Below are 8,856 nucleotides of genomic sequence, written 5' to 3' on the forward strand. Positions count from 1 at the left end.
GAAGACCCAACGCAGCCAAAAATAAATAAATTAAATAAATAAATTTATTTAAAAAAAGAATGGAAGAAAGGGAAGAAGGCACTTTGCAGCAAACACATGCCTCCCCCCAGTTATTCAATCAAACACTAATCTAGGGCCTGCTGAAAAGGGATTTCGAAGATGTAATTAAAGTCCCTAATCAGTTGTCTTTAAACCAGAGAGGTTATCCTTTGTGAGCCTGACCTAATCAGGTGAGCCCTTAAAAGGGACTGAGCTATTCTTGATGAAGGAGACTGCAAATGCCATCTGGGCCTACAACTGCTTGCTGTACAATCGCTAGATCTTCCTTACTGCCTGGGGACAATGGCTTTGTCAGTGCCCAGGGCATCCAGCTTGTTCCTGATCTTTCCTTCCTGACTGCCTGACCTACAGATTTTGGGTTTGCCCCTCTCAGCCCCACCTACTTAGGAAGGAGTCAGAGCATCAAGAACCCAGGATACCAACCCCCACAATCGCATCAGCCAATTGGCCCTTGGCCTGACTGACATACCTCTCTTTAGAGGTTGGGAAACTGGAATCAGATACAAAACAGTGGCTGATCAAAGATTTGATAGCTGGGAGAATAAGGTTTGGAGCTGGACCCCCAATTATGTTACCATTTTCCATTTGGCAGCTGGACCTGGCCCTAGGTCCCAAGTCCCAGGTAGGTTATACCTGTGCCTAAGTGGGAAGGTATTTTTGGCTCCCCATACTTCATAACTCTTAAGTATCACTGTGTTTCAGCTGATTTTTCTTTTCTTATCTGGATCTTGTCCTCTCCATCAGCTCCAGACCCTTCTGTCCCAGGTTCTTGATGCCCTCTCTGATTCCTTCCTGAGCACAAGATCACTTATGTATCTTTGAGGCTCTGGTCATTCTCTCTGAGGAACATCCAGACTCCACCCCCTCTGTGCCCTCCTCCTCCAGGTCCAAAATCTTTCAACTGAATCCCTGCGGGATAGTGTCCTGGCATAGTCGCAGAGTTGGGAGATCCCTGGGGAGGCTGGATAGAGTGTGGGTAGGGGAGGATGACTTTTGGAGACTGGACTGAAGGGCACTGAGCCAAGAATGGATCCCAGGAGCCTGGGAAATAAGAGGTGAAGGGAGCAGAAGTGACCAAAAAGGGTGAGAATCCTTGCCCTCCCCACACCTGGGTGCCTCCCACTTCCCTTCAGGTCTCAGCTTCAGTGTACTTCCTCCAGGGAATTCTTCCTCACCCCTAGTGGAGGGTAGGCCTCATGCCCCATGTTTTCTCTCTCCCATACTTCTGTTCTGGGCCAGGTGAGCAGATGGGCAGAGGACTCAGGCAGAGGAGACAAGTTTTGCAGGGGACCAGCTCTCTTCAGCCCACAGGACCATGTCTAGGACTGAAGGTGGTAGGAAGCACTACAGGCTTTGAGACCAAAGTCTAGCCCTGTGAATGCCTTGCCTTTGGGTCAGAAGTACCCTGGGATGAGTGTGTGCCACCTAAGACAAGACCCCCTCCACCACCACCAGGGAGGATGAAAGAAAAATGGCAGGCAGAGGGTGGCATCAGGAAAGCCAGAGGTTATAAACAAACATGTTTCCCAAACTTCACATGGGAATGTGGGAAGGAACTATGGGGAAATGCTCAAGATTCTCAATACCAGCAGGTGAAGGTCCCTTGATATCAGTGAGGGTCTCATCTATTTGGGAGAAGCCAACCTTGGAGAAGCCCCTTAACCCTTCCTCCTGGCTTCACTTGGCCCAACACCCCAGGACAGAAGGAACGTAATGGTGTCCCTTGGTCTGGAGTCTGTACCCTGCCTTCTATACCCAACTTCTCTTTCTGATTTGCTGTAGGAACTGGTAGGAGTTGTGTCCCTACCTGTGCCTTCATGAGGTGGCAATTTCTTGCCTCTTGCTAGAAACTCTAGGACAGATATATGTGATAACTTACAAGTTAGCACTTTTCAGAGAGCTCAGAGAGCAGTCCAGAGGGTGGGAGCCATGTCTCGCCCATCAGACTGGAGATTCCCTAAAAGCAGGGAACCATGTATCTCCCCTCTAAATATGGACTCCCAAGGGCAGTTGACATTTCTATTCTATCTTCTCCCTCAGTACCTGGCCCCAAAGTCTATAAACAGTGATTCTAAAAAAAAAAAAAAAAGTACCTATGACATAGCCTGGTAGGACCAGGGGTCTCAGAACCTGGCCAGGGATTTCCAGGCACCCTCCACACAATCTGGCCTCCTGTCTTGGCTGGTGCAGTTACTGCTCCACTGACAGCTCTTTAGAATTCATTCAGAGTTTTGGCCTCAATATAATCTCTGGGTGATGAATATTTCCCCAGATGAACTGATGGGAATTGGATTAGGTTGGAATGCCCGTGTGCTTAGACTCTAGCTGATTAAACACCCATCTGCGCAAGGCCTGCTTATGAACAGCTCGTTACATATAATTTTTTGAAGGAGGGGGAAAAATTGATGTTGGTATTCGAGTTCTGTAAAGGAGCAGGAAAGAAAGTGAAAGCAAAATGTCTGTCCAGACTTTTGGCAACTGCTTTTAATCTGACCAGGCCAGCACTCCCTCTTCCCAGGGCACCCTCACTTTCCCCCACTTAGGCTAGGGGTCTCCCAGGACTCAGGTGCCTGCATCCTTACCCAGGAGCCCTGCACAGGGTTCTCTGAGCCCACATCTATCTGTCTGCTGCAAGGAGCACTGACTGCATAGGGAGTTGCTTTGGGGAAAGGCAGGAGAGGGAGAAGGGGTTAGAAGGGGAGAAGTTAGACCTGTGGATTCAGTTCTCACCAGATGAGGCTCAAGCTCTTTATTCTTACTCCAAAATTATCCAGTCGCCTTCAAAAGAAATTGCAGGGAGTTTGGAGCCCCATCCAGGACAGGGACTCTGGACAATTCCTGGGCCCTTTATCGGTCAGGACCAAGGATAGCACCTCAGCCATTTCAAGGATCTCCAAACTTCCAGGCCCCTCCAATCTCGCCTCTTTCTTCCCTGCCATTTCTCCATTCTTTAACATTCTCTTTCCTTTTCCTTCTCCTCCCCTTCTTCTTTTCCCTCCTTCTCTTCTTCTTCCTCCTCCTCTTCTCACTCCTTTTCCTTATTAATCCCAGGGACAGAACCTGGCTTCTGGTTCTCCACCACCAAGTACTTTGTCCCAGAAATCCCTCAAGAATAGTTATTTTGGGGACTTCCCTGGTGGCACAGTGGTTAAGAATCTGCTTGCCAATGCAGGGGACATGGGTTCAATCCCTGGTCCTGGAAGATCTCACATGATGCAGAGCAACTAAGCCCGTGAGCCACAACCACTGAGGCCTCATGCTGCAACTACTGAAGCCCACGCGCCTAGACCCCATGCTCCGCAACAAGAGAAGCCACCACAATGAGAAACCTGCGCACCGCAACGAAGACTAGCCCCCACTCGCCACAACTAGAGAAAGCCCGCATGCAGCAACGAAGACCCAACGCAGCCAAAAACAAAATAAAAATTTTTTAAAAAGAATAGTTATTTAAGCATCTCAAGAAGCCTATCCTACCTAACCTCTTTTAAAGACCTTATCCACATGATTGACTCTCACCCACACCATCCAAGAATACACACACAATCTGAAATCTGGTGTCTAGCAGGGAGAAAGATCAGAGTGATTGTGTTTGAAAGACTGGCCAACTCTCCGCCTCCCCGGTGGATCCAGGGATCAGCCCACCTGATTTAAGTACTCCCAGCATGACTATGGCTCTAACCCCACAGCCCTCCCCTCCCCCTCTCTCCTTCCACCCTTTCCCTCCCCCTCCCTTCCCCTTTGCTCCTCTCCTCTGTGTCTCTATGAAAAGTGGCAGCAGCTGCTGGAAAAGGCATACCCTTCAATGAAAATCAGCAATTGTCATGACTGAGTGTCCCAGCCTTCTTTCCCAGTTAATCTAACTTGGGAAGAGTTGAGGTGTGTTCTGGCTCTACTGCCCATGAAAGGCAGAGAATAAATAACAAGCCAGAGGCATAAACAGATGTGCAAATATATGCAGCTGGTGCTTTCCTGCCAAATTACTCTGGATGGAATGCTGGCAGGGGGCCAGGATGCCTCCCCCTCTGATTGGAGTTTGGCCACCAGGACCCATCCAAGATCACCATCCATTTGGCAACATCTGAGTGAGGGGAGGGGATGCCGGGGAAGGGACTGGAGAAGCTGCAGGTGCCCTTAAGTTTGGTGAAGCACTCCAGAGGTTTATCCCAAAGACCCAGGTCGGTGGGGGTTAACATGATGGGGGAGGCATGTGGCTTCCTGTCCAGACCCGCCCTGAAGGTTCCTGAGAGTCCTCTCTCCAGGGTGGGTCTTACAGTGACTTGAGGGTCGATTCTAACTACACTACATATATACATCATGAGCTCTATGTTGCCACCCTCCCTCCCACTCAAGGACTGGAAGTTCCTGTGATGTTTGATCATATATGACACTGCTCAGAGCTGCCATGGAGTGCACTGGGTGGGTGGCAGCTGGATAAGAGCCAAACATGAAAAAATATCCCTGAAGACTCCAGCCCTGGAACAAGAGATGGAGGGAAAACTGGTTGGAATTTTTGTGGCACCAGGTGAGCAGGAAGAGAAAGAATGCTTTAGGAGGCCTCTCTCTTTGGATAACCCCAGATCTGAATTCAGAGAGACACCAAACCACCTTCTAGGCTTCATTCAGGTCACAAGGAGTCTTCCTCTTTATCAGTTTGGGGGAGCATGGAACAGTTTTTCCAGTGCCCAATTCCTGCCCCTTCTCCAGTTAAGGTGATACAGATTCCTGACCTATGGGGATGGGAAATATGTGCTCTGGTGAACTATGGCATTATGATGGATCGTGAGTGGACTCAGTCTTATGAGTCTATGCTCAGGCACAGTAGCATAGAAATGTCAACTGCCCTTGGGAGTCCATATTTAGAGGGGAGATACATGGTCCCCTGCTTTTAGGGAATCTTCAGGCAATGGGAAGCAAGAGAGTCCTATGATAAAAGAAGGGCCTAAAAAGATAAGATGGGCAGTGGAGTAGAAGGATGGGTTGAAGGGAGGAGAGATGCAGAGCTGGGGGCTAGTTAGGAGCCTGTTTTCATTCAAGCCTGATGATGGGATCCAAAGTCACACAATGGGAAAGGAATACAGGGAAGAATGAAGGGAGAGTTGGTGGGACTTGGCGATGGATTGAACAGAAATCGGAGATGAAGAGGAACAGAGTGGCAATATAATTCACTGCCCAATCCAGAACAGTTTTGAGCACAAACGAAGTGCTATCAATCATTTCCCCAGGACAGTACACGTACACTGGACAATCCTGGGCCAATCTCGACACACAGACACCCTGGTAAAGATGACCCAAGGTTGGGACTTCCCTGGTCGTGCAGTGGTTAAGAATCCACCTGCCAATGCAGGGGACATGGGTTCAAGCCCTGGCCTGGGAAGATCCCACATGCCGCGGAGCAACTAAGCCCATGCGCCACAACTACTGAGCCTGCGCTCTAGAGCCCGCAAGCCACAACTACTGAGCCCACATGCCACAAGTAATGAAGCCCGTGCGCCTAGAGCCTGTGCTCCACAACAAGAGAAGCCACCGCAATGAGAAGCCTGTGCACCACAATGAAGAGTAGCCCCCGCGGGGAGGGGGAAGGGTAAGCTGGGATGAAGTGAGAGAGTGGCATAGACATATATACACTACCAAATGTAAGATAGATAGCTAGTGGGAAGCAGCCGCATAGCACAGGAGATCAGCTCGGTGCTTTGTGTCCACCTAAAGGGGTGGGATAGGGAGGGTGGGAGGGAGACGCAAGAGGGAGGAGATATGGGGATATATGTATACATGTAGCTGATTCACTTTGTTATACAGCAGCAACTAACACAACATTGTAAAGCAATTATACTTCAATAAAGATGTTAAAAAAAACAAACAAGAAACAAAAACAAAACAAAACAAAAAGAGTAGCTCCTGCTCGCTGCAACTAGAGAAAGCCCATGTGCAGCAACGAAGACCCAACGCAGCCTAAATAAATGAATAAATAAATAAACTGAAAAAAAAAAAATGACCCAAGGTGTGGTGCTTGGGCAACAGCATGTATAGGGTGATGCTGACCAAAGCAAGGAGGCTGGGAGGCAGGGGCCGGGATGGAAGAAGAGGGGTAAGGAGCTTGGTATTGGACTTCTTGCATTTGAAGTGTTTGGAGACATTCACCTGGAAAAAATCAGCAGGCCACCCTCTTCCAAGCATCTGTGGGCTCTTGCTTGGAAATGTGGGTTTCAAGCTTGAAAGAGAAGTCAGGGTTAGATATACATACACTACATATCTCTTGACCCAACAGTACTACTTTTAGAAATCTGAATCTCAGAAATACTCATTCTTGTGCAAAATGACATATGTTTAAGGAGGTTCACTGTGGCATTGTTTGTAAGAGCAAAAACTTCGAAACAATGTAAAAGCCCACCACTAAGGAACTGGTTAAATCTATTATGGAGTACCATGTGAAATGTATCTAATGTATCGAGGTATATCCTTACGTGCTGACCTGGCAAATATCTCTGATATTTTTAAAGTGAAAAGAGCAAATACTAAAATAGTAGTATGACATGATAAATCTATACAATAATTGTTTTAAAATCTAATTTGTGTGTGTGTGTGTGTAGTGAATATGTAAAAGACCTAGAAGAATACATACCATATTGTTAACTTCAGTAACATAGAGAAGAGAGTAGAATTAGAGGGAAGGCGGAAAGAGGGGCTTTTACTTCTTGCTCTACACATTTCTGGATTGTTTGAAACTGTTTGAAATTTTTATAAGCATATATTCATGTATTATATTTTAAAAGTAAAGAACAATGAAAAGAATTATTTAAAGACAGAATAGGGAGTTATGAAGGTGATGAGTGGAGCTCTGGAAGTGGGAGAAAGTGGGGATTGGGGCTGGAATTTGAGACCTATTCCCACAGAAGGGGAGCTGGTAGAAAGGAGGCAGGGCCAGAGAAGAAACCTCAGAATATTCCCAAAGTGACTTAAACTCATTTCTGACCGCCAAGGCTAAGAGAGATATACTCTCCACTCCACAAGTAAGGCCGCCCAAACCATTGTCTCCAAACTCCAAGCCTCCCCTTCAACAGAGCTGAGCCTATACAAGAGCCCAGCTTTGTTCCAGGGCCCCTGATGGGTCCTAGGTGACCCACCGCTGCTCCAGACTCCATGCTGTTAGAGAAAACCCCACTTCTTTCTTAAGTGCCACACTTGCTAGAAGACCAGCTCCATCCTAGGCACCACATTGCTCTGGTTGATGCAGAGCCGTCCTAGGAGGCCCCAGCCCAGGCAGTACTGACTTCTTCCTGCTTCTCTCCTCTCCCCTGATGCTGCCAAAATGCACAGCATTTCTCCAGGTGAAGGAAATAATAGCCAGAAATGAACTCCCTCTTCTGGAGCAGGGCTGTGTGTTTAGGAGGAAGGGGTGGAATCAAGGGGACAGACAGCAGCGTGACTCACAGGGGCTCCTCCCCTGGGGAGATGGAGCCTGACAGACTGGGGTGTGGGACACTTTGAGGTGATTTCCTGACAAGGCTGTCAGCGTTTCACTCCTCACTCTCAGCGTGAGTCCCCTGCAGCTAAGCTAAGCCTTCTCCGTCTTTCTCTCTCCTCACCTCTCCAGGGCTCTCTTCCCTCTCCCAATGGCCCCTCTCCCCACTTGCAAGCCCTTTCTGGTGCTAACTTTCTGCCTCGGTGTTCCAGTCTCCAGCTCTGATAGGCATTTTCCTTTTTCTTTTAACAGAAATACATAGAGTCAGCTTTTCTGTTGGGGTTCCCTGGCCCTGGGCTCCTTCCCAACCACAGCAAATTTCATAAATGATTGGGAGTCCAGGGATGCACAATACAAGGGGCAAGGAGGCAGTGAGTGTGTGTGTGTGTGTGTGTGTGTGTGTGTGTGTGTGTGAGAGAGAGAGAGGAAGAGAACATGCACCTTTGGGGTTGTGTATGTGCTGGTCAGGGGTGGGAGGAGTTCAGAGAATGTGTAAGGGGCGCAGTGGGGGGCACAGCTGAGCCTGCTAAGGTTCCTCAGATCTTAGATTATAGGACATGAGTATCAACAGTGTCTTTAGAGTTTGTCTCAACAGTCTCCCCCAACCTCCACCCCTGCCACTTTATAAATGATAAAGCTGAAGTCCAGAGAGGTTAAAGGACTTATCTTCTGTCACACAGCTAGCTAGTGGCAAAACCAGGGTGAGAACCAGGGATCCTGAGTTGTGGACTACACTGTGTCCACAACTCAATCAGGAACCTCAGAGAAAAGGTCCTATCTCTCAGACACGGTAGATGACATATTTGACTATCAACTTCTCAAAGAGATGGGAAAAGCTAGAATCTCTTGGCCTTCAGGCTGCCCAGGGGCCAGGCAGGGTCCTTTCCCTCTGCACCCCCCAGAGCCCAGCAGTGACAGCAACACCTCTTCTTATGGTCCTGGCTGCTTCCCTCCTCTTCCTGGGCAAACACCAGCGCGTAGCAGTCTGACTGCTGGGAATACTCTATATTCACGTTCGTCTCCTTGGCTGCAGGTGATTCTTGCCTGACCCTGAGTCCCACCTGCCTCATCCAAGGACCCAGCCCAAGACAAATTTGTCTTCTTCCTGTGCAAGCTCTGAGTCCAGCCACCCTGACCCCCAGAGCCTTACTTTACTTTTTAGAAGCATCCTCTGTCTCCCACCCCAAATCTGGAGTCCTTGTCATCCACAGCCCCTTGGCATTGGGCTCACTTGCCTTTTGCGGGAATAAGATGAAACCCCTCCCCCTTTAGTGATTGGAAGAGTAATTAATCCTTAACACAAGCTTTAGTCATTTGCCATCAATGCAAAACACCAG

This window comes from Balaenoptera musculus, chromosome 16, assembly GCF_009873245.2.
Source record: "Balaenoptera musculus isolate JJ_BM4_2016_0621 chromosome 16, mBalMus1.pri.v3, whole genome shotgun sequence".
Taxonomy (NCBI): Eukaryota; Metazoa; Chordata; class Mammalia; order Artiodactyla; family Balaenopteridae; genus Balaenoptera; species Balaenoptera musculus.